Source organism: Grammomys surdaster, unplaced genomic scaffold, assembly GCF_004785775.1.
Source record: "Grammomys surdaster isolate TR1022 unplaced genomic scaffold, NIH_TR_1.0 125956, whole genome shotgun sequence".
Classification (NCBI taxonomy): domain Eukaryota; kingdom Metazoa; phylum Chordata; class Mammalia; order Rodentia; family Muridae; genus Grammomys; species Grammomys surdaster.
Window position 1 is genome coordinate 872,664 of NW_021620775.1, and position 23,013 is coordinate 895,676.

A 23,013-nucleotide genomic window follows, 5' to 3' on the forward strand; every position below is an offset into this window, starting at 1 on the left:
CCCCCCACCGCTCCTCTCTCCCATCCACTCACCCATCCTCACCCCTATCAACTCTCACAGCCCATCTCCCCTCTTCCCTCTCCTTCACCTTCCCCCCCTCCCTCTCTCTCTGAATGAGTTCCTGGATTCTTGTTCCCACCACAGGCATTTTTTTTTCTCTCAAGGACACAATGGTTTTAATACCCTTGGCTGTTTACTCTCTCCCTGCCACAGAGTCATGCGGCCAGCCTGCCCATGTCAGAGAGTTTTGAAAAAATACTTTGAGACAAACATAGTTGGGTCTGAAATGAGGTAGAAGGTGGTCCACCCCACTTCTAGAGCTAGCTCCTTGGTAAGCTCCCTCTGTCCTGGCATTTGGATTTGCCTTAGGTGGATCTTACTCTGTATTACCTTTAAATTTTTATTTATTTGCTTTTTTATGTATATGGTTGTTTTGCCCACATATATGTCCGTGTACCACAAGTCCTATGGAAGGAAGATGAGAGCTCTAGATTCTAAAACTAGAGTCATAGATCTATAACATATAACTCTATAACATATAACATGATGAGCCACCATGTGGGTGCTAGGAATAGATCCTGGTCCTCTGGAAGAGCATCCATTGCTCTTAAGTGCTGAGCTATCTCTCCAGTGCTCCTCTACCTCATCTTGTCCCTTCTTACTTTGTCTGATGTGACTTCTGGAGGCAGCCTTGGATCATTTCTTCAGCACTGCCTTTAATAGGTAGGGATGGGGCAGTGGAGGTCAAGTTGGCACTTACACTGTTTTCTTTGGTTCCAACCCCTAAGGCTTGGGTGTCAGGTTTGGGTACCATCAGTCTTCTTGAGCCCTGTCTTATCCACTGGTCTCCTGGCTCAAGCAGATCCTTAATCAATGGATAGATTCCTATATTGGGATTCCTAGAGTGTCACAGTGCTGGATGGTGCTGAGTACTGTGGCTGATTCTTCTCGGTTATGGCAGTCTTCCCAGCTGGAAAAGGCAGTTGGAATAATAAATCAATTGCCAGATGCATTCATTCTCCTTGGGGTTCTTCCAAGTTTTCCTCTTCACCATAAAGGACAGGGTTATAGCATACACTCCAGACTGCCTGAGACAGCTGTGTCCACCTATTGCTGACCTGTGAGTGTCACGGTCAAACCCAGAACAGGTAGTAAGTGTTAGCTGTGAGATCAAAGAATGGATTTTCTGTAACACTTGCAAGGAAAATCGATCCAGAGATACCTTAGAAGCTCTCAATGGAGTAGCTAATAAGAGGACAGATACAGAGCTGGAGAGATGGCTTAGCAGTTAAGAGCGCTAACTGCTCTTCCAGGGGTCTGGGGTTCTGTTCCCTGCACCCACACTATGGCCCACAACCATCTATAACTCTAGTTCCAGGGGCACTGATGCCCTCTTCTCTGTTCCATGGGCAAACACATCCATTTGGTATACAGACAAACCTGTAGGCAAAACACCTGGGTGGGACAAATAGCCAAGCTAGGAGGCCTGTTCCTCAGAGGTGGGAGGGCACCATTTCACTTGTAGACACAGTGTCAAAGGAGATGGGTTGTCAGTGGCAGGTGAATGCTTAACCAATCAATATACTCTCTCAGTATCAGCACGGAGAAGATTCCGGGGGAATTTGGAGACAGTCAGCTCTAACTATAACAATGAGGGAACCGTGTTCCTACTACCAGGCTAGCCTGCTTCCAAGGTGGTGCTAAACAAGCCTTGGATGTGCTCTTTCCCATGGAAAGTGTGGACAAGATGTCCCCCAGTTCCTCTCGTGCAGTATTCCAGGAGTCTGGCAGTCGCTAAAGGTCCTAAGCCCTGGCTTCCTCTAGCAACTCTCAGCCTACCAGGCCTTCCCATCCACACCTCTGACAACGTCCTTCCAGCCTGCTCCCCCTTCCAGCAAGCCTTTCTCTACATACAGAACTCCACAAAAGGATGAGAAAACAGGTATATCCTTCCTCGATTCCCCTTCTGTGCCCAGCTCTTTGCCGGGGCTGTAAAGGGAGCGAGAAATGGTGGTTCCAATCCTTTAGAATATCTTGGTGATTCTTCTAGAACGCTGAGTTATGAATGTTTGACCCTATTTTTCTGGACAGTGCTAAAGGCTTACTGGCCAGCCTTACCACCTCATTCACTCGGTGACACAGGCATTCTAGAGTTTTACTTCTGTTCCCACTACAGTTAAATGATCATCAGCCGGCACAGGCTCCCGAAGGAAACAGTGTCTAAGCGGGCAATGTTTGGATTCCGCGTGCTGTGTCCCAGAGCATTTCCTCAGCTCTTATGAACTCCATCAACAGCTCAATTCCATTTAGTTAAGTTCATTCCTGTGGCAGATTGTGGGGGATGGGTAGCCACAATAGTTCCCATGCCTTTTATGAAGAGAGGGGGGCCCCATTTCCCTTCTTCTTTTAAAGAAATTGTAATAAGATATGTGTAGCATACATTTTTAGCATTGTCGTTTCTTTCAAATGTGAATGTCTGTGGCATTACATCCGTTGTGACATTACATTGTTGTGACACCATCAACTTTGTTCATCTCCAGAACCTTTTTCTTCTTGCAAAACTGAAACTCTGTTTATGTCAAAGACTAACTTCACATTGAGCCTACCTACCGGCAGCCCTCAGCAACACCCATGGTACTCTCTATCTCCAGGAAGTCTTTGTGCTGCATGTAAGCAGAAAGCTATGGCTCCTGTCTTTCCATACCCGGCTTTTTTTACTTGGCACAGCCTCCTTAAGGTTAGCCCTCACTATGTGTGTGTCAGAACTGCCTTCTTCTTAGAGACGGAATGGTAGATACTCCATCATGCACGCTTTGTGTATTTGGGCATCTGTTGATTGACACCTGGATTGCCCCCATCACTTGCAGTTATGGAGATACCGCCAGTGCACAGTCAGTGAGCATACAAACATCTGTTTGGGTCCCTGATTTTAATTCTTTTAAGCATCTACTCAGCATTGGGATTTCTGATTCAGCCAGCATTTCTGTTTAATTTAGAGGAGTTGCTGGGTCCTTTTCCACAGTGGCTGTACCATGTGACACTCCCACAGTGGCTATACCATGTGACACTCCCACAGCTAAAGCACATGACTTCAGGTTTTCAATATCCTTGCTGTCATTTTTGTTTGTTTTGGGTTTTTGTTTGTTTGTTTGTTTTTAATGTTTCGTTTTTGAAAAGAACTATCCTATTAGGCATAAAGGAGTATCTCCTTGTGGCTTTGAGCTGCATCTCTCTGATGATGACTAATGGAGCTTACCTTTTCATGTGTTTACTGGCCTCTTGTAAATCTTTAGAGTGATGTTTAGCAAGTTTCCCACCCCTTGAGTCTGGGATGGCCATTATAGTGACCAATTTTCCCTATTTGTCCAGACTTTCCTATTTCACAGTGAAAAAGATCTGACATTCTGGGAAAGACCTCAATTCCAGGCAAACTGGGACAACTGGCCACCCTAGGTGGCCTTTGTCTTGCTTTGAAGGGCACAGTGTAGAAAACATGACGAGGCTGAGAGATGGGGCCGGAGAGATGCTTAGTCAGGTGCTTATCGCTCTTGCAGTAAGTTCCCAGCACCCACCTAATGTCTCACAGCCATCAGTAACTCCAGTTCCAGGTGATCTGATGGCCTCTTCTGGCCTCCATGGGCCCCAGGCCTGTGTGTGATGCACATACATTCCTGCATGCAAACATTTATGCAAATAAAATAAAGGCCTTTAAAATCTGTAAAAGTAACAAGACGGAGGTTCCAAGCATAGCCTCCAAAAGATTCTGAAGCCTCCTTTTTCCTACTCTTGAAAATCTGGGCTTCACAAACACACTTACACTAGCAGAATCTGAGAGGCACGAGGCCCAGTCAGCTGCCAGGCATGAGGGCAGGCCAGCTGTGCCAGCTTTCCACAGATACATAAGAGCCCAGAAGAGCTCAGCCCAACTGGCCCAGACTAGAACTGCCCAGCCAGCCAACAGCCTGGTATCCAAATAAATGACAATCATTTTAAGTCACTAATTTTTGTAAATGATTTGTTATTCAAATGAAGCCCATCCCTATGGCTCCACAAAAAAGATGGTATGGTCATTTTTGTAGATCTTGAGGTACAGGGGACTCCATGCCACCCCCGCCCACCCTCCACCCCCCGCCAGTGTCTTTATTTAATTATTCTTAGTGGGAAGAGCTTCACCAAATGGCCATCATTCTCTCTGCCCAAAACTGACAAATGCTTTCTCTTCTTTCCATCCATAGTCCGTCCTGCTTCTCCCGCATGGCACTGCCCCAAAAGAGATATGCTCATTAGATTTGGAGGCTGAGGAGGCAGGAAGGGCCCCCTCTACATCCCAAAGCCAGACATGTCCTCTTACAGGAGCGCTATTTTCTCTTGCTGACTACAAAAGCCTGAAGAATTTCCGACTTATATCAAAGCTCTTTCTGGAGCTGGCTGAGGCTTCCGAGGGCAATTTCTATTGTGCTTGCTCGCTTCTACGGGCAGCCGTGATGAAGACGAGCTGTTCTGACAGTGGGCTCTTCTCACTGCCCCTCTCCCAGAGCCTGGTCAGGGCCTGTCCTCATCACTACTCAAGGTCAGAATGTCAGGGAGTTTTTTGAAGTCAGTGTGTTTCTTAAACTTCCGCTCTCTTGACCTTTTCAGGAAACAATTGTCTGGTGTTGGTGACCCAAACTACGAAGAATGGTTTTGGTTTGTTTGTTTGTGTTTGTTGTTTCCCTTCTAATTAACCCTTGGTGGGACCCTACCCTTGCAGTATGTTCACAGGTTGTTCTGGCCTCCAGAGCTTTGGATGGCTGAATGGATTCTCAGCCTCAGAGTGATGGGAATTCTATTTGGGGCTCTTTTCTTAGCCATGAATTGCTAAACCCAGAGTCATGCAACACGAGAATGTCAGTAAAGACCCTTAGAGATCAAAGCCATTACTTAATGGAAGAGGAACTGAACCTGAAGTTCCTTCCCCAAAGTGATCTGAAAGTCTGAAAGTCATCCGCTCCAGGTTACTGAGCAAAGTGGCTGCACAGTTGTCCTCGTAAGGTTTCATTGCTGTGAGGAGACGCCACGACCAAGGCAACCCTTACAGAGGCAAACGTTTAATTGGGATTGGCTTACAGTTTCGTAGGGTCAGTCATTATCATCATGGTGGGAAGCACGGCAGCCTGCAGGCAGACACGGTGCTGAAGGAGCCTACATCTTGATCCACAAGCAACAGAAGGGGACTGTTCTCTGCAGGCAGCCAGGAGGAGGCTTTCTCTCATTGGGGCTTGAGCACTAGGAGAGTTCAAAGCCCAGCTATACAGTGGCACACTTCCTCCAACAAGGCCACACCTATTCCAGCAAGGCCACGCCTCCTAATTGTGCCACCTCCCACGGGCCAAGCATGTTCAAGCCACCACAGCAGTTATGGCTAAGATGATGATCCTCTGACTGGAGTATGGCACAGTGTCAGTGACCTCACATTGCTGTCCCCAAATACCTGGCAAGAAGCATCCTGGGGACAGAGGGGTTTATTTTGACTTACTGGGAGTATAGCCAGCCCATCGTGGCAGGGAAGAAATGCAGGCAGAAGCAGCTTACAGCTGTGAGGCAGGGGCTGGTCAGGAAGCAGAGAGAGTTACATGCTGGTGGCCAGCTATTTTTCTCCATTTTCCTTTTACAGCCTGGAGCCCAAGCTCAGGGGATGATGCCCCCTACCTTTGAAGTGAGTCTCCTCTGCTAATCCCTTCTGGAAAGCTCTCACCGTTACATTAGAAGGTGTACCTCGTGAATCCTGAGGTGTTTCCTTACATTCATTTTGTATATGCATGAGGTGTGAATGCATGTGTGTTTGTGTGTATGTTGGGGGGGGGTCACATGTATGTACATGCGTGTGGAAGCTCAGGGTTGAAATTAAGTGTCTTCCTCAGTTACTCTGCACTTTCTCACTGGAGAGCTTTCCACCATTTCAGTCTGGCCAGCCAGCTTGTTCCAGGGATTCCCTGTCTCTAGAGAGCTGGGATCGCCCTCGGACTGCCACACCCACAGGCTTTTCAGGTCCTGGACATCTGAACCCCAGTCTTAAGGATGGTGAATGTTTTATTCTATGAGCTGTCTCATCAGCCCTCCCCCACTAGGTGGTTCCTAATCCAGTCAGTTGACAGTGAAAATTGATTACAGTACAGCCATCTCAGCTGTCCAACAGAAGCTGTCTGCCTCTACTTCCCCAAAAGCCTGTAGACTTTGACTGGGCTTTTTAAAAAACAGGTTAAAGGACATGAGGGTTTTCTGTAGATGCTTGGGCAGTAGTCACGGCAAATGCAGAGTGCCATCCATCCCCCAAGGGGAGTGGTCTCAGAGCGGCTCCCCCCCCCCCCCGCCCGCCCCGACATTCTCTGAGCATCCTAGAGGAAAACCCCATGGCTTAGGAAATCTCTACATCTCTGATAATTTTCTTCTGATGCTTATCCAGTTTTCCTGTTATGAATAAGTATTTTTATCTTTTTAAAAAAATCTGTCTTTTTAAAAGATTATTTCATATTCAGACTTTCTTGTGCCAACACAACAGTATTCATGTTTGTCTGTTTAAATTAGAATTCTGTAGCTATGATGTAAATTGTTTTCCAATTTGTCTCCAGCTGGACATTTATAATATTTATAATTTAGCAGAATTAATAATCTCAATACGGTTATTTTTCTATCAGTAGCTCTTTTGTCCCTTGGGGCTCATGAATTCAGGCTGTGCTCTCCCACATGGAGAGATTTGAATCACACTAGGTCTCAGCTCTGGCTAGTGCAAGGTTTCTCTCCAGAAAGAGGCAATCAGTCCACAGGGCTTCCAGATCCAGTTAAATGTGCCATTATCCCAGCACCAAGTAGAGCTGTCATTGTCTTTTGTCATTTATATTCATTTTAAGCTGTCAAACTGGGGGAGGTGAAATAGTCAGGAATACAGAAAATGTATCAAAGGAGATGATTTGCAAATGAAGCCAAGCAGAACTGGACACCAGCTAAGACAAAAGCTCCCGGTGAAGCTGGTTCAATGGAGTTTGTTTACTACAGTCATATGTGTGCAGGGCATTTAGTGAGTGGGCCGTGCCCTGCGTTGAAAATTCAGGGTCAGTCAGTGTGGACACACACTCAAGCAAATAGGTAGGAGAGTCCATCAACTAAATCTAATTTGCCATTTCTTTCTCCTTTAGCCAGGGTACGTAGCCTTTCCTAGGTAGTCAGTCGACTGTCTGCAAACCATTGTGACTCCTTGTCCAGTCCTTTTTCTTGCTGTAGTGTGGATGTGTTTTCTTTGCCCCTGGGCCAGCAGTCCTGAGTCCTATGAGAAAGGAAGCTGAGAAAGCCAGTAAGTAGTGTTCCTCTGTGGTCTCTGCCTTTAGGTTCTTGTCATGACTTCCCTTGGTGACAGGCTGTGACATAGACATGTAAGCCAAGTAAACTCTTTCCTTCCTCAAGATGGTCTGCTCAGTGTTTAATCACAACACAAAGCACACTTAGGACAGGTGCCATCTGCAGTGAGGTGACGTCACCAAGAGGGCTCTTGAACAAGGGTTCTATGCTATTTGGATTTTAGCCAGACAAACTTCTTTTCTTTATAAACATACAGTTTATGTTTAGTAATGAAAAACTAATATACCTGTCTATGTCGGTCACATGGGAGTCTAAGAACCTTTCTACTCAAACTTCTCCTTACCCACAGACCTCAAGACTCAAGAAGTTACCAGAGAGAGCAGTTCTGACATATTACCAGGCAAACTGCCCTTCCTGGTTTGTTTGTCTTACTAAGCTGTCAATAGCTAGATGGAACAACTCAGAAGCTCCTGGGAACCGTGGTGGCCCAGGGAGCAGAAACAATGGCCCAGAGAGAAGACCTTGCTATCTAGCTTTGCTGACCCATTTCTGCTTTTCCATGTTTCTTTACCCACGTGCAACATTTTGGGTGGTGGGGGGAGTAGCTCGGTGCAGCTTAAGTTTTAGGGGGTCTCCTTCATGGTATCCAGGCCAAATCTGAAACCTGCACCAAGAAATCTCTTGGCCACAAGGACTACCCAGAAGTCTGTGACATGTGAGAGGTTATAGTTAATTTCCCTTGGGGAAGCCGAACCTACGAAAGCCACTTGTAGGATGGAATGGCTCTTTTTACACAGAGGATCTTTGTCTGAGTGTTTGAGAGACTCTCAACCCTCTAGAATGGGGCCTGTGGAGTCTTGAGTCTTACTTAGACGTGTAAACACCCAGAGGGTTTAAGAGGTTCAGAAATTCCAGAATTCTTACCAGAGTCCTCACCTTTCCACCAGCTGTGCTCAGCATCTGGCTGCTGGTGGTGGTGTTGGATCTCCCAGCAATCCTCTTGTCTCCCTGAGTGTCTGAAATTGATGGGGGAATTGTGGGGGCGAGTAGAGAAGGACGATCTGATTGTCCAGGGGAGCACTGATCTAGCCAGCAGCTTGGTCCCCACCACTGAGGTATCTCCTTTTGAGAATATTTTACTTACCCACATTCTGGGTCTCTAGGCTTAGAAATGGACCCTTCCTAGGCAACTAGCATCTTGCTGGTTTTGTCTATTTGTGAGTGTAGTACTTGTATATGTCCAAGTGTCTGTGTAGGTGTATGTTTGTGTGTGTGTGCCTGGGTATGTGTATGTGGGATGTGTGTATGCCTGGGCATGTGCATGTGTGTGGGGTGTGTGTGCCTGGGCATGTGCATGTGTGTGTGTGTGGGGGGGGGGGGGCCTGAGCATGTGCATGTGTGTGAGGTGTGTGTGCCTGGGTGTGTGCATGTGCATGGGGTGTGTGTGCCTGGGCATGTGCATGTGGGGGGGGTGCCTGGGCGTGTGCATGTGTGTGGGATGTGTGTGCCTGTTCATGTGCATGTGTTGTCTGGGTGTGTGCCTGGGCATGTACAAGTAGACACCAGATGTTAAGGTCTGGTGTCTTCCACTATTACCTCCACCTCCTTTTGGAAACAGTGTTTCTCATTGAACCTGAATCTAAACAATTGGTTAGATTAGCAGGCCATTAGCTCCAGGGATCCCTGTGTCGCCCCCCCCTGCCTTGCTGGCGTTATAAGCACACACTGTTATGCTTGTCTTTATATGCGGGTGCTGGGGATCTGAACTCAGCTTATGTAGCAAACACTCTGCCCATCTCTCCAGCCCTCATAGCGACCTCTTAAAATGTAGCGTTGCCTGCTTCCTTGCCTAGCTGATTCTGGAAAGAGAAGCCACCTATCGCTTGTTCACTTCCTCCAGCTCCAGAGAGGCTAACACTACATAGAGTGCTTCTATATGTCTCAGACCAATGTCCCCAGAAGTCCACTATGGAGTCTTCTGCTATGCATGACTTTGCATAAGACCTGGTGGCTAGTCTCCAATGTAACCTGCAGACACTTCAAATGTGGCAATTGTGGGTTGTTACATTTAAGGGAAGCTAGTTAAGTTCCCAATGTATTCTCAGAGCAAAAGAAGGAGAGAGGAAGAAAAGTGTTGAGGCCTCATTTGAAATGGTTGTTAGGCTCAGAGAGACAAGGCAATAAGTTCATTGTACTCTGGCCTTTAGGTGTTCTGTTCTAGATCAAACAAAGGTACTTTCCAGGCCTTCTTAGGCTCCAGTCAGTATGTGTCCTACCAACTGTCTTAGTCAGGGTTATCATTGCTGTGAATAAACACCGTACCTAAAAGCAACCTGGGGAGGAAACAGTTTATTTTGCTTAAAATTCTACATTGCCCATTATCATTGAAGGAAGTCAGGACAGGAACTCAAACAAGAATGAACCTGGCGGCAGGTGCTGACACACACAAGCCATGGAGGAGTGCTGCTCACTGGCTTGTCCCCCAGAGCTTTCTCAGACTTCCTTCTTACAGAACTTAGGACCACCAGCCCAACAGTGACCCCACCCACAATGGGCTGGACCTTCTCACACCAATCACTAATTAAGAAAATGCCTATAGGCTTATCTATAAACTTATGGAGGCATTTTCTCAACTGAGGCTCTAACCAGCACACCTACTTAGCTTCAGCTGTCATCTTGTTACAAACTAGAGATACCTGGAAAGGACACACTGGTAGGGCATTGTTTTGATTGATGATTGGTGAGGAGAACCTAGACCACTGTGGGTTGTACCATCCTAAGGCAGGTGGGCCACTAGGAAATAAAGCATAGGTCAAAGCAGTGTGGTGTGTTGAATATGCTTGGTTCATGGGAAATGCTGATATTAGGAGGTATGGCCTTGTTGGAATATGTATGGCCTTGTTGGAGGAAATATGTCACTGTGGGGGTAGGCTTTGAGGGCTCCTGCTGCTCAAGCTCCCCCCCCTTCAAAACACAGTGTCTGCTGGCTGCCTTCCAATCAAGATGTAGAACTCTTGATTCCTCCAGCACCATATCTGCCTGCATGTTACCATGCTTCCTGCCAGGATGATAATGGACCATACCCCTGAAACAGAAAGCCAGCACCAATTAAATGCTTTCCTTTATAAGAGTTGCCTTGGTCACAGTGTTTCTTCACAGCAATAAAACCTTAAGATAGGGAGTGAGCCAACAAACATCATTTTATACATTCTACACTGCACAGTCTACAGGATGCTGGATCCTGGCTTTATGTGTTCACCCATGGGAAACAGTATGATTGCTTAGTCCTGTGGCTCTTTCTGTCTGACCCCATCCTGCCCTCATGCTGGGGTACCGGGAAGCCCATGGTTACCTGTTCCCTTTGTAGAAACCTCCATGGGTTCTGCTTCAAGCTCCTGCTTTGAGTTCCTATCCTGACCTGGATGGAACTGGCACAGTATATAAACCTTTCCCAAAGGGAACAATTGACCATGGGCTTCCCGGTACCCCAACATGAGGGCAGGATGGAGATAGACTCGGGTCAGACAGAGCCTCAGGACTAAGGAGTTTCCCTGGTGTAAACACATGCAGCCAGCAGCCAGCATTGTGGAGACTGTACAGTGTAGAACCCAACCAGCCACTTGAAAATGTCTGTTCTCCGAGGCCTCTAGACTTGGAAGTAAGAGCAATGGGGATAGGACATGCACATAACACAGCAGAATGGGAGAAGGGTACAGCCGCTGCTGCTGCTGGCTGAGCTAGGCTTGATCAAAGCTGATGGATGAAATCCCTTGAGCTGAACTTACTCTCAAAATGATGGAGGGGGTAGAGGTATGGCTTAGTGGGAGAACACAAGTTTAACACACATGAAGCCCTGGATTTGAATCCTAATAGCAAAACAAACAAATAAAAATAAAGAGTATGTCAGGACTTGTCAGAGACAGACACCCAGAAGAGGGAGAGCAAAACCAGGTTAATGCCAGAACAGCTATTTGTACTGAACCAGAGTTCATTTCTTGGCTCTATGGTCTTTGTGAAGAGAAAGAAACTAGAAGTTAGCAGAAGTCTCACCCCACCACAAAACAGACTGCGCTAGGGAAGTCTTTGCCCTCTCCTTGACCTGGTGCTCAAGGTTTCGGGATGAGTCACCCCACTCCCTGTACCAGCTTCTCTTCTCACCCCCAGCTCTGATGTGTCTAAACCCGTCCACACCCCCAGAGCTGAGACGCCTGTCATCTTCACACCAAGGATGACTAACCGTGGCCTGCTCCCAGCCTCCTAATTATCACAAGATGAAACCGCTAGTGTCTACAAGCAGAGGTTTGGGGAACAGAGAGAGGGAAGGAACAGAAGGCGCTGAAGATGCTGGGTAGCAAGAACTAACCTTCGAAAGCAATCCTCAGAAGCCAGAACCGAGTCACCACAGGTCCTGACAGGGTGCTCGCCCCTGTAGGACTATGTCGTTAACGACATTCATTACTGCCTCTGATCAGGTTCCCAGGCTCATTAAGGTCTGTGTGCCTTTGACAGTTTCTCTTGGATCAGATTAGATCTACTTTGCTGGGCTTAATAGTCAGGGCTTTAGAGTGGCCAGTGCATGCTAGATACTATCTCTTGGCTTGACTTCTTGTGAACGTCCCGTGTCTCGCCCCCAGCCCCATGATTGTGTATGTGTGTGTGTGTGTTTGTATATTGCCAATGATGCCAGTCACCGGTCAGGTATGCCGGCTGGCAGGCCTTCTATGCCGGTCCAGCCAAGGATTGCTGGCCCAAACAAAGGCAGAATAAAAAGTTCAAAAATTTGAACTGAATTTACTCCAAAACTATGGAGAGACAGAACATGAAAGACACTTAGATTGAACCTAGAAAACCACAGCTAAGACGGCTTACAAAAGGAGAACAAAGCAGGGGAGGGCTCTTGTCCTCTCTGATAGTAAGACATAGTAAAGCCTAATAATGTCAACAGTAATCAAAACAATATACAAACAGAGCAGTGGAGTGGAGTAGAGGGTTCAGGTGCAGAACCATGTCTGTGTCAGAATCCAAAGGATGAAAGGGGCACCACATAGCGTGGGGTGGGGGGGAAGAGCTACCAAGTGGCATTTAGGGAACTGGTTCACTGTAGGAGAAATATGAGACTGTGGTTGGGGCTATAGCTCGGGTGGTACAGAGCTTGCCTAGCAAGCGTGAAGCCCTGGGTTTGCTCACCAAGCCACATACATCAAGCCATACTGACAGAGTTAGACAGGCCAGCCTTAGCTATGTGAGGCCCTGTCTAAAGCAAACAAACAAGCAAGCATAAAATATAAACATAAGTGATGAAAAATAAAAATAAAGCTTGACTCAACTTGATACCATATACAAAAGAGGGCACTCATGGCTCAAACTAAATATAAAATATTAAAGAAAAATAGCAGAAATAATTCTGTAGAACAGAATGCCAGGAACTATCTTTGAGATCTAGGAAACTCACATGAAAACAAAGCTTCAAAAGCAAAGAGCACAGAGCAAACTTTATAAATTTGATTATTATCAAAATTAGGAAATGTCGAATAAAAATCCATCACTGACTAAGCTAACAGGCTGGTGGCAGATAGGTGTAGGTCTTTGTGATATCTTCTAAGAACGTATTATCATTTACGTGTGTGATATGTGTGTATATGTGTTTATATGTGAGTGTGGACATCCATGTGTCTAAGGACAGCCCTTGGGAATTTGTTTCCTCCTTCCACCTTTAAATGGATCCTCAGGATGGAACTCAGGTCAGCAGGTTGATGCAGCAGGTGCCTTTACCAGCTGAGCCATCCCACCGGCCCCTATGACTGTAATATCTTTATGAATGAAGATTTGATGTGAAGAATATGGAAGGTTCTTGGACACTTATGACAGCAATAGGAAAGAGGAAAGAAACAGATGGGTGTTACATAAATAAAATTCCCCACATAGGTCCATTTCCCTGGGTTTCAGGCCCAGAGGTGCTTAGCTGTGTAGTCTTGGAGGTGGCCTTATGGGTAGCAGTGTCCAAGAGAGAGTTTGAACTGTGATCCATTATAGCCCAGGCCTCCACCAACGCCACGGGGTGTTGCTGCTGTGGGCTAGTCTCTTCAGATACATCCTGGGCTTGGGCCAAGAGCTTGAGACTTCACACACTTGCATGACTAGTCACTGGATCACTAGTCAAAGGAAATCTCCATGAAGGATCCTCTATGCTGTCAAGGCCAACACTGAGTAACTGGGATCCCGGTATCTAATGTTTAAGCAGGAGTCTGGGCAGTACACCTCACATCCACCACAGTAGATGCGAAGGGAGATCCACAAGCCACATGAAAAATGCAAATTAAAACAGCAACGAGATGCTCCTGTGTGGCTCTTTGTATGGATAAAGCGTGGAGAGAAGTCCGATGCCAAGGGTGGCAGATGTGAGATGTGGCTGCTCGTGTGTGCTGCTGCAGAGAGGGTGGACTTGCGGGAAGTCTGCACTGGCAAGCATCCTTCGGAGCACTCGGGTGTGATGAGTCACCTTAGGGAGCACGCTGGCCTCTGGATTCACATTCAGTAAAGCATGCGGAAAGTCCCCTAGCTGAATATATTCTTCAAATCCTCATTCCGTTCCTCTGGAGGCATCTGCAGTTGAGATGTGAGAGTTAAAGGCTATCTTAGTTCCCCTCACTGAAACCGCACATTAAATGTGTCACCCACTGTGTTGTCACTCAGGCGTCCCAGGGAACACGACACAGTGGAACAGAGGTCTGCATAGCAACATGAATGGATTTTAGGAACAGTAAAAACAAACAAGGGAGGCAGAAGAAACAATGAGATAGTACACACATATAAACTAATACTGCAAAAAATAACTTTTGTAATAAAGTATGCAAATAAAAGGAGGCATATTACACACCTAAGAAGTATTGTGGCTTGAGCAGGAACACAGAATTTAAGATTAGGGAGAGACAGGAATCCGGAAGTAACTACACTTTCAAAAAGTTTTCATGGGGACCAATGATGTTTATATCCTTGAGCCAGGAGATGGGATCTACTGAAGTCTTGTCTTCTGAGTTGAAAAGAATGACAGCAGCAGTCTCTTGAGATCCAAGAGAGCAAATTCAGACTCCCCACCTTCTCTCTCCGAGATGTCTCCTGAAAGGTCACAGACTGAGTCACCCAAAAATCACAGGGCCCTGCCACACACTCCATCTTGCTCTTACCTGTGAAGGAAATGGCATCCACCTCCAACGTTCAGGGGGTGAAAAGCCTGGCACCTGCACAAAGGTTCATGCCTCTGCTGGGGGATGGCTTTCCTTCAGGGAAAGGGTGCTTCTCAATCTCTACCCTAAGAATATGCCTGCCTTTGGACCCCACAGGCACCATGCCACCTTCGCTGAAACACATAACCTCCAATGTCCCTTGGATCAAAGTCAGTTTGATAGATAGAAGAAACACAGCCAACTCAGAGCAATGCCTTAACTCTAGCCCAAGGGAGAGGGCTCCAAATGGTGCGTGGTGTTTGATGGAAAGGGACTCACTGACAGGCTCCTCACTGGTCTTATACTGATGGAGAATGAACGAGGCACATTCTCTACTAGTATTGATATACTAGTTACAGAAAAAGTGGAGCTTCTGAGAGAGCCTGCAGTGTAATGAGACTGGCCAAGTACTCTTGGGTTCTACGTTCTTCCCAGTGCCCGCTGCAAGCCCCAAGCTTTGACATCCCCGATCCCTACTCAAGGCCAGGTTTCAACTCAAAGCGTGGAATAGAGATTAAAATCCAGAGAAACTGAGGAGAGCTGATCTGGGAGGGCTGGTGGAGGAACCAGAAGGTCAGCCTGGTCACACATTCATACAGCTTTGAATCTCCTGGGCTGCACTAGGCCTTTAGTCTCAGCAGACCGGTACCCTTAATCAGTTATCACCAGCACTGAATTCTATAAGGACATCTTCAATCAATAGAATACCTAGAAAAAAATGAGAATCCCAAAATACATGATAAGGAGGTCTGTGTGGGTACCATGTTTTACTGTGTTTGGCTTTTTGGGTCAAGAAAGTAAACTTCCCATGGTTGCTTCAGGAGTGATCCTAGAGCACTCAAGGTGAGATGGTATTCTAGTTCAGAGAGGAAAATGTCCTCCCAAGAGGCTCTTGTGTAGGGAGCTTGCTGCCCAGGTAGTATTAGAAGGTGCTGGAAGCCTTAGGAGGCAATACGTAAGATACAGGAGGTAGGTCGCTGGTGGTGAGTCCTTTGGGGTGGCCTCTTGCTCTGAATCCTACAGTCACTGTTTCCTAGTCACTATGATGTAAAAGGGTTCTGCCGCACCACAGCCTCACACCATGAAGACCCGATGCCTCTGAAACTGTGAGCCAAAATAGACCTTCTTCCTTTACATTGTTTGTGTCTTGTCCCAGTGGTAAAGAAAAGCAAGGTATGAGGCTGGATCTTGTGGCTTAGAGCTTTGTAAGTCCACCAGTCAGCTGGTGAATGGGCATGTCTGCAGGGGCTGACTCCCCTCCCAGCAGCCTTTTCTTTCTCTCTTACCGGTATAGTTGTAGGTCATGCTAGACCCAGGAGAACTTGCCTCTGCTCTGGCTCAGACTTGTTTTTATTGAGTCTTAAGCAAGAAGCCCTTATCCCAATCCTCTGCTTCTTTGTCTGAGCTCTGCATGGTTAGAAATGAAGCTATAAAATCTGTCTTGGTGATGCCCAGACCAGCCTTTGCTCCCTTTTCTCTTGCCTTTGGAGGAATAAAAACCATTTTTAAATAGAAAATTATAAGAAATAAAAACTTGGCTTATCATCCCATAATCCAGGTAAGACCTGTCAGCATTAAACAGAAAAGGATGTAGACACATAATCAGAAGATAGAATCAATATGAAAACATCAAATGAAAAAGGAAACTCATCTCTTCCATTCTGTCTTTCTATAGTAAGAACTTAGCAAAGTAAACTACTTTTTTTTTTTTTTTGAGATAGGGTTTCTTTGTAGCTGTCCTGGAACTCACTCTATAGACAAGGCTGGCCTTGTACTTGAACTCAGAGGTCCACCTGCCTCTGCCTGTCATCTGGGATTAAATCTCTGCTGGGATTAAAGGCGTTCAACTACCACCACCTGTAGCAGGAGGTAATAAAAAGACCAGCAGGCTTCCTGGCTCTGCCGCCAACTCTCTCATCCCCAGTGGTCCCACATTCCAGAAACCAAATAGAACTACCAAGTTCCTGCACTATGTCCAGCACCAGCGGGCTACAAGGTCCCAGCAGGGTGTTCTCAACTCGGCAGGCTGTCCGGCAGGACCAGAGCTCTAGCACTCCCCAATGGCCACACTAGCCCCATGCTAGCCCCACACAATGACCGTCTACCCAGCGATCAGCCACAACACCCATCACCTGGTAAAATCAAAACTTTTAAAGCTTATAATTAACCAAACAGATTTATATATCAGCAAATGCACAAATCACAAGATGCCCACACAATTTAGACACATTATCCCTATTATTCTAATCTTTTAATATCTACTTTTAATATCTAGTTAAAGCCATGCTGGTAATGTCTGCCTCCATCTTTGCCTTCTCCTTCTCCTCCTCCTCCTCCTCCTCCTCCTCCTCCTCCTCCTTCCCTTCCCTCTCCCTTCCTCCTCCCTCTCTCTAACTCTTAGCTCTGCCTCTGTTTTCCCTGTCCAATCGCAGGCCTCCTGCTGCACTAATATTTAAATATATTGAGGCAGGGAACTTCCTGCCACAACCACCCATCTAGAAAACAGCTTCTCAAAGGGAGACTGCGTCTCGTAGGAATCTCAGAGGCCACACTTGTAAAATCTCATCAATATGGGTGCCCAGACATGACCTGAACAAGAGGCACACCAATAGGCGAGTGGACAGGAAAAGGCCATGCAATCTCAACCCCACACAGAGAACCACGAGCAACTAAGGAATGCTGAGAGCGAGAGAAAGAGTCTTTGCCAGGGGAGAGCACACCAACTGGTTATCCAGTACCAAATGGTCAGCCCTGAAAACACACATACAAGTCTGAGTAGGTTGTATTTATCTGTTTAGGAATGTATGTCCATACATACATGTGTGTAACAACAATGAATTAAAAAGGAGATCATGAAAGAGCAAGGGGGGGATATACGAAGGGATTGGGAGGAAGAAAAGGAAGGGGACATGATATAATTATATTAATATCTTAAAAGATATAAGAAATTAAAAAATAAAAATCCCGTGTAGGAAAGTATGCAAACAGATTTATATGTAGCCTTTTAAAAAACATGCAGAAGCAGTCATACTATAAATGGTATTCATGAATTTTCCTTTGTAAACTTAATATAAGTATGTGCATGTAAATCTACTTAATTCATTTAGCAGCTAAATAATAGTTCACTGCATGGACTTACAATTCAGGCCAGACAGTTTTGCATTTTTTTTCTTCTTTTATGAACACTAGCGTGTCCTCTTGCCCCTGGATTTCTTCCTGAGAGCCAGGCTTGGCCAAGAGCTTCGATTCAGGTGCCAATCAGGCAAAGAAGTCCCCACACCACCAGATGTTCAGGGCCAAATTATTACGAAATTGTCATGAGAAATGTATTTACTTGTTTCCATTTTTGGAGAAAATTTCCATGATTCACCACGTCTGTTGATGGTTGAGCATTTTTGACAAACCTCAGTGTTTTCAAAGATAAAATTCCAGATTTAGAGAGGACTTGAGGGTCGTTTGGTTTGGACCCACTTAGAAATTCTTCCTACAGGCTTTTGCGTTCTTTATTTTTTACAATTTTATAACATGGACCAGCTTTCACTAACGGAAAACTTTCCGTTTCCCCGTACCAGCTCTTTTTCTTTTTCTACTCATATTAAGAAGCTCTGAGTTTTATTTAGCATTATATTTGAGGCACTAATGAGAATAAAAGAAGAAATTAGAGATGAATCCTACTTTAACCCATTGAATATAGATATAAAGAGAACAATAACGGTGCTGTGTGTACCACCCAGTGAAATGTCGCTCTGCTCGTATTTAAGTGGTTCGTTGTGCTTTACTGTATAGTGCCTATAGTTTAAAACAATTGTCTGTTAGCTTCAGCGTTACGATGGAGTATTTAAAGGATGTGTTTGTAGTGAAGTGTTCTAAGGAATTTCAGAACAATAAAAGCACACAGCTTGTAACTAACATAGAAAATATGAAATGCCACATTTATAATACATGCAATATAGTTTGGCGGCTTCTTGTCTGAAGGACATAGTCTGGATAGCGGTCATCTTTCCTGTATGAAGACCCCAGTCTACACTGGATTTTTTTCCCCAGTGCTAACCTAGAGCTCCACAGGCAACACTCACAGCGTTTTGGACAAGGGAGGCTCTGAGCCTGAGTGAAGTTAGCCAACAAACAGGCTTCGTTTTTCAAGCAACACAGTGTTACTAACGGCTAATGGTTCTATCATACACTCAACCAAGGGAACAGTTCTATTTAAACAATCATTTTATGATTACACAGAAAAATCACACTTCTTCAGGCAGTGAATTAATATTATATGCTTAAGCATTTTAAAGCAATTTGTGCCTTTTGGTGAAGAAGCCAAAATAACAATTAGGACTTTTAGAAATTAAAAAAAGAGAGGCATTTGAGATTAATAAAATGTATCAATGCCCCAACTAATACATATTCCCAAATAATTAGTCTTGCCCAAGGTATCCAGATTAGTAAATCAAACCCAACCAAAAACAAACAAACAAACAAACAAACAACCCAACCTAGTAGCTGATAATCAAGAAGACAATTTAAAACTGTAGATATTAGAAAAGGAGGCTAGCTTTGGGCACATTGCATTCCCCAGGGCACTGCGATCCTTCACTTCACTGCAGACACATAGTTTAAAAAGTCCATCCTAACGCTGAAGCGAACAGACAATGTTTTAAACTATTGACACTATACAGTAAAGCTCAATGAACCATTTAAATAAAAGCAGAATGACATTTCACTGGGCAGTATGCAGCAGCTTTTCCCCTTCTTTATATCCAATGGCGACATTATAGGTGTACAGCTTCTAAACAGATATAAAACTTTTTTAAGGGCAAAAGCCATGATTTGTTCAAGAATGCAACAGCTCATATACCACAGGGGATGTCTTACAGCAGATACAAGCTTGCTGAGTTTCAGATGGTAAGAAAGCTAAACTATTGCTGTAGTCTAGCTGGTTGTTCCTCTGGCTGCAGGCCCTAGAGGCATGTGCCATTGAGAAGTCACCCTCCTGCTGTTCCTTCTCTTCTCACAGTTGGATCCACTATGATAGAGCTTTAAGATGAGAGGCCTGACAAAAGCTAACCAGGAAGCTGCTGGATGGCCAGTTCTGCTCAATAAAGTTTGTTAATTCAAACACAGCTTTATTTTCTTATTTCTTAATCCATCCTTTTGCTTTGTTTACATTTTTTCCTTCATGACAATCTACAGTGACTAGCAGTCTGTAGAAGGAGAAAGCTACCACCTACTACATTTGCTTCAAGTTTTCCAGGCTTTGGGAATTAAGATCCTGTGCATCAGAAAGCCATGACACCCCTTACAATCTGGGGAGATGGCAAGTATTTCTCTACCATAGGTCTAGAACTCTGGCCAAAACTGGATTCCACCTGTTTTGTCTTCTTGCATCCTCATATATGCCAATCCTTCATAAGAGTCCTCTTCACTTTCATGGTCTTGGGAAGGGTTCTGTGACTGCCTGCAGCCAGTAAGATGGAGAGGCACCCGCTCTCCTCTCTTCCGCACTTTCCCTGATTAGTTCTTACAGCTCTGCATTGGTCTTAGCTCTGCCCTTAAGCTAACCTTGAGTAAAGGTTGCTCTTCCCATGGCTGCTCTCAAGACATCAAGACGGGACTTCCCTCTAACTCTAACTCTGCTTTATTCACTGAAGCACTCTCCTGAGGCAGTAAAGTGCTTGTCTTGAAACTGTTGACCTGAACACAACAGCCAGAACCTGTGTTAAGAAGGAAAGGAAGGAGCTGGTTGCTGGTGATGCACACCTTTAATCTCAGCACTTGGGAAGTGGAGGCAGATGGGTCTCTGTGAGTTCGAGGCCAGCCTAGTCTATAGACTGAGTTCCAAGAAAAAGCTAGACATAAATTCTTGTGATCCTAGTGCTAGGGAAGTAGAGACTGGAAGGGGTATCGCTGGGGTTCATTGATCAACAAACTCAGTTTAATTGGTGAGTTCCAGGCCAGTCAGAAACAAGGTGGACAATTCGTCTAGATTGTTGTCCTCTGGATTCCATATGCATGCTCCTACACATCTGCCCCCACACATATATATTTGAAAAATTAAAATTAAAAAAGTGCTTCCCTATCTATGTTCCAAACTTCGAATGAACCACGTTGTGTACCCCACAAAGGCTATGTTGAATCAATATTATCATTATTTGCAGTTACCATAGAACCTAAAAGGGCTTTGCACACACTAGGCACTTAATAAATGATGCTGAGTGAATGCAAGGACAAGTATCGGTCTCCGTGCTCAAAGAAGTCAGACTATAGTGAGTGTAGGGAACATAGTCAAAGCTAATTATAATCTAGGGGGAATGAGAGACTAGTGGCTGGAGAAAAGGGGATCCTCACCCAGCAGCCCTTCCCATGCCTTCTCATCTGCAGCCCCTAGCACATCATCTTGTCAGGACGAGTCTGCCTGCCTCTCCTCCTGTATACTTAGCTCTTTCTCGGCTGTGTATCCCTCATATTTAACATAGGTCCTGACCTTAAGGAGGTGTTTTACAGTTGCTGTGATTCATGGCTAGTTCAGTGAATCGATGAATGAATATTTCCACATGGAAAAATCATAGGAGATGGCTGGAGATGTGACTCAACAGTTAAGAACTGGATCTGCTCTTCCAGAGGTTTCTAGCACACACACATTACATGTAGGACCTTGAAAGGCAGCCTGGTTTCTGGTCAAGCACCGAGCTAGAAACCCTGGTGATCCCAGGTGATGCTGGGGGGCCCCAGGTGACCCTAACGGACGGCAGGCATTTCACCGCACCCCCAGACACTAAGCTCCTGACGGGAGGCCATAGCCCTCCATAGATTTGTGTCCTTCAGTCACGTAGGGCAACGCCCCCAGCCCCTCCACAAGTGGAGGACATCATGTAGCTGCAAGTCAGATCTCCATGTTAATGAGGTACCTAAAGGCTGGAAGGGCTTAGCCAATTAAGCTTTCCTTCCCAGACTTTCTTCCCTGCAAAAGATATTTAACCTCAGGCCCGCCCTGAGAAAATGGGATATGGTTTCTCATCTACTTTCTGCCATGACAATAAACATCTTAAAACCACAGACTGTGTCTTTTAATCGAGATCCACTCTGGGGAATAATGGAACAGGCCTTCTACAGAGCCACCATCTAATCTCCCACAGAAGACCTCTCTGCCTTTCCAGCCATGGAGACCACCAACCCAAGCCAGCCGCCCATGACCAAGCCAAGGACTTTCCCCACGGGTCACAGCCCAAGTTTCTCTCTCCCTCTCCCTTTCGGCCATGGGCCAGTCCAACCCCGTGGGCTCCCACTTTGTTCTCAGCTCTTCCATGGCCTCCAGCAGCTCCTGGGTGCCCAAGAGCCTGAGAACCAGAGGGTCCCTGGCTGCCCTGCAGGCCCTAGGGACTGCCTCCCTATCCTAGCTAGTTCCAGCTCCCCCAGGACCTCATTACTGTGCTCCCCCACCCCTGGAGCTGTGTCCCCATAGCAGCTTCTCACAGCCTGACACCCACCCTGCACGGCCCTAGCCCTATGGCGGGGCAGCCACAGGACTTCCACTTTACCCAATAATTACACAGCTCCCAATTATTTCTAACTCTGGCTCTGGATACCATCACCTCTGGCCTCACAGGGAACTAGCATTCATGTCCATATAGCAGTCCCACAACACAACATTTAAAATCTCCCTCTACATAATTTTAAAAACAAAATAATCTATTTTTTTAATAAAGAGAACTGCCTTTATTGGTATAAATTGCTTGCTCCTTTCTTGTCTTTTTTTGGTCCTAGATATTGAACAGAGAGCTAAGAATGTGTGCTTCTTGACTTATACCCTCGCTTCTTGACTTAAAGTTGTTCTTTGCCCCCCACCCCCAAAACAGAACCTTGACAAAATAGAAGGGTCAGAGCCAGTGGTCCATGAGAGGAAGGCACCCTAGTGTTCCATAAAGTCTCAACACTCTACAAAATGCCTTCTGCACACACTTACTAAGCACCTGTGCTGTGTTAGGTGCACTGCCAGACAGTACAGCAAGACAAGCAGGATGTAGTTTATCCGGTTTAGGCCAGCAGAGATTTTTCAGGTGATAGTGTGTTCTGGGTGCCATGAAGGACAAGGAGGTCAGCAAAACTTCCTGGAGGAGGACAGAGGGAATTGTGCTGGTGAGGTATCCTAGGCAGAAGGGGCAATGTGGCAAAGCCCAGAGGCGTGGGATCACAGAAGTCTGAGAACACAGTCAGTCCTGCCTATGAATGATCCCTGTATACCCAGGTGCCAAGAACTGCACATTCAAGAGTTTCAGGAAGAAGACTTGATCTGTAAACGAATGTGTACAGGCCTTTTCCTCATAGCTATTCTCTAATTCAATAGAACAGTTATTTGTAAGACATAGTGTAATAGGTATTTAAGTTAGACATGGCTTAACACAAACCAGGCTGCAATGGAACGTCTCTGTAGCTTTAACTACATGAGAAGCTCAGGCAAGAGGGT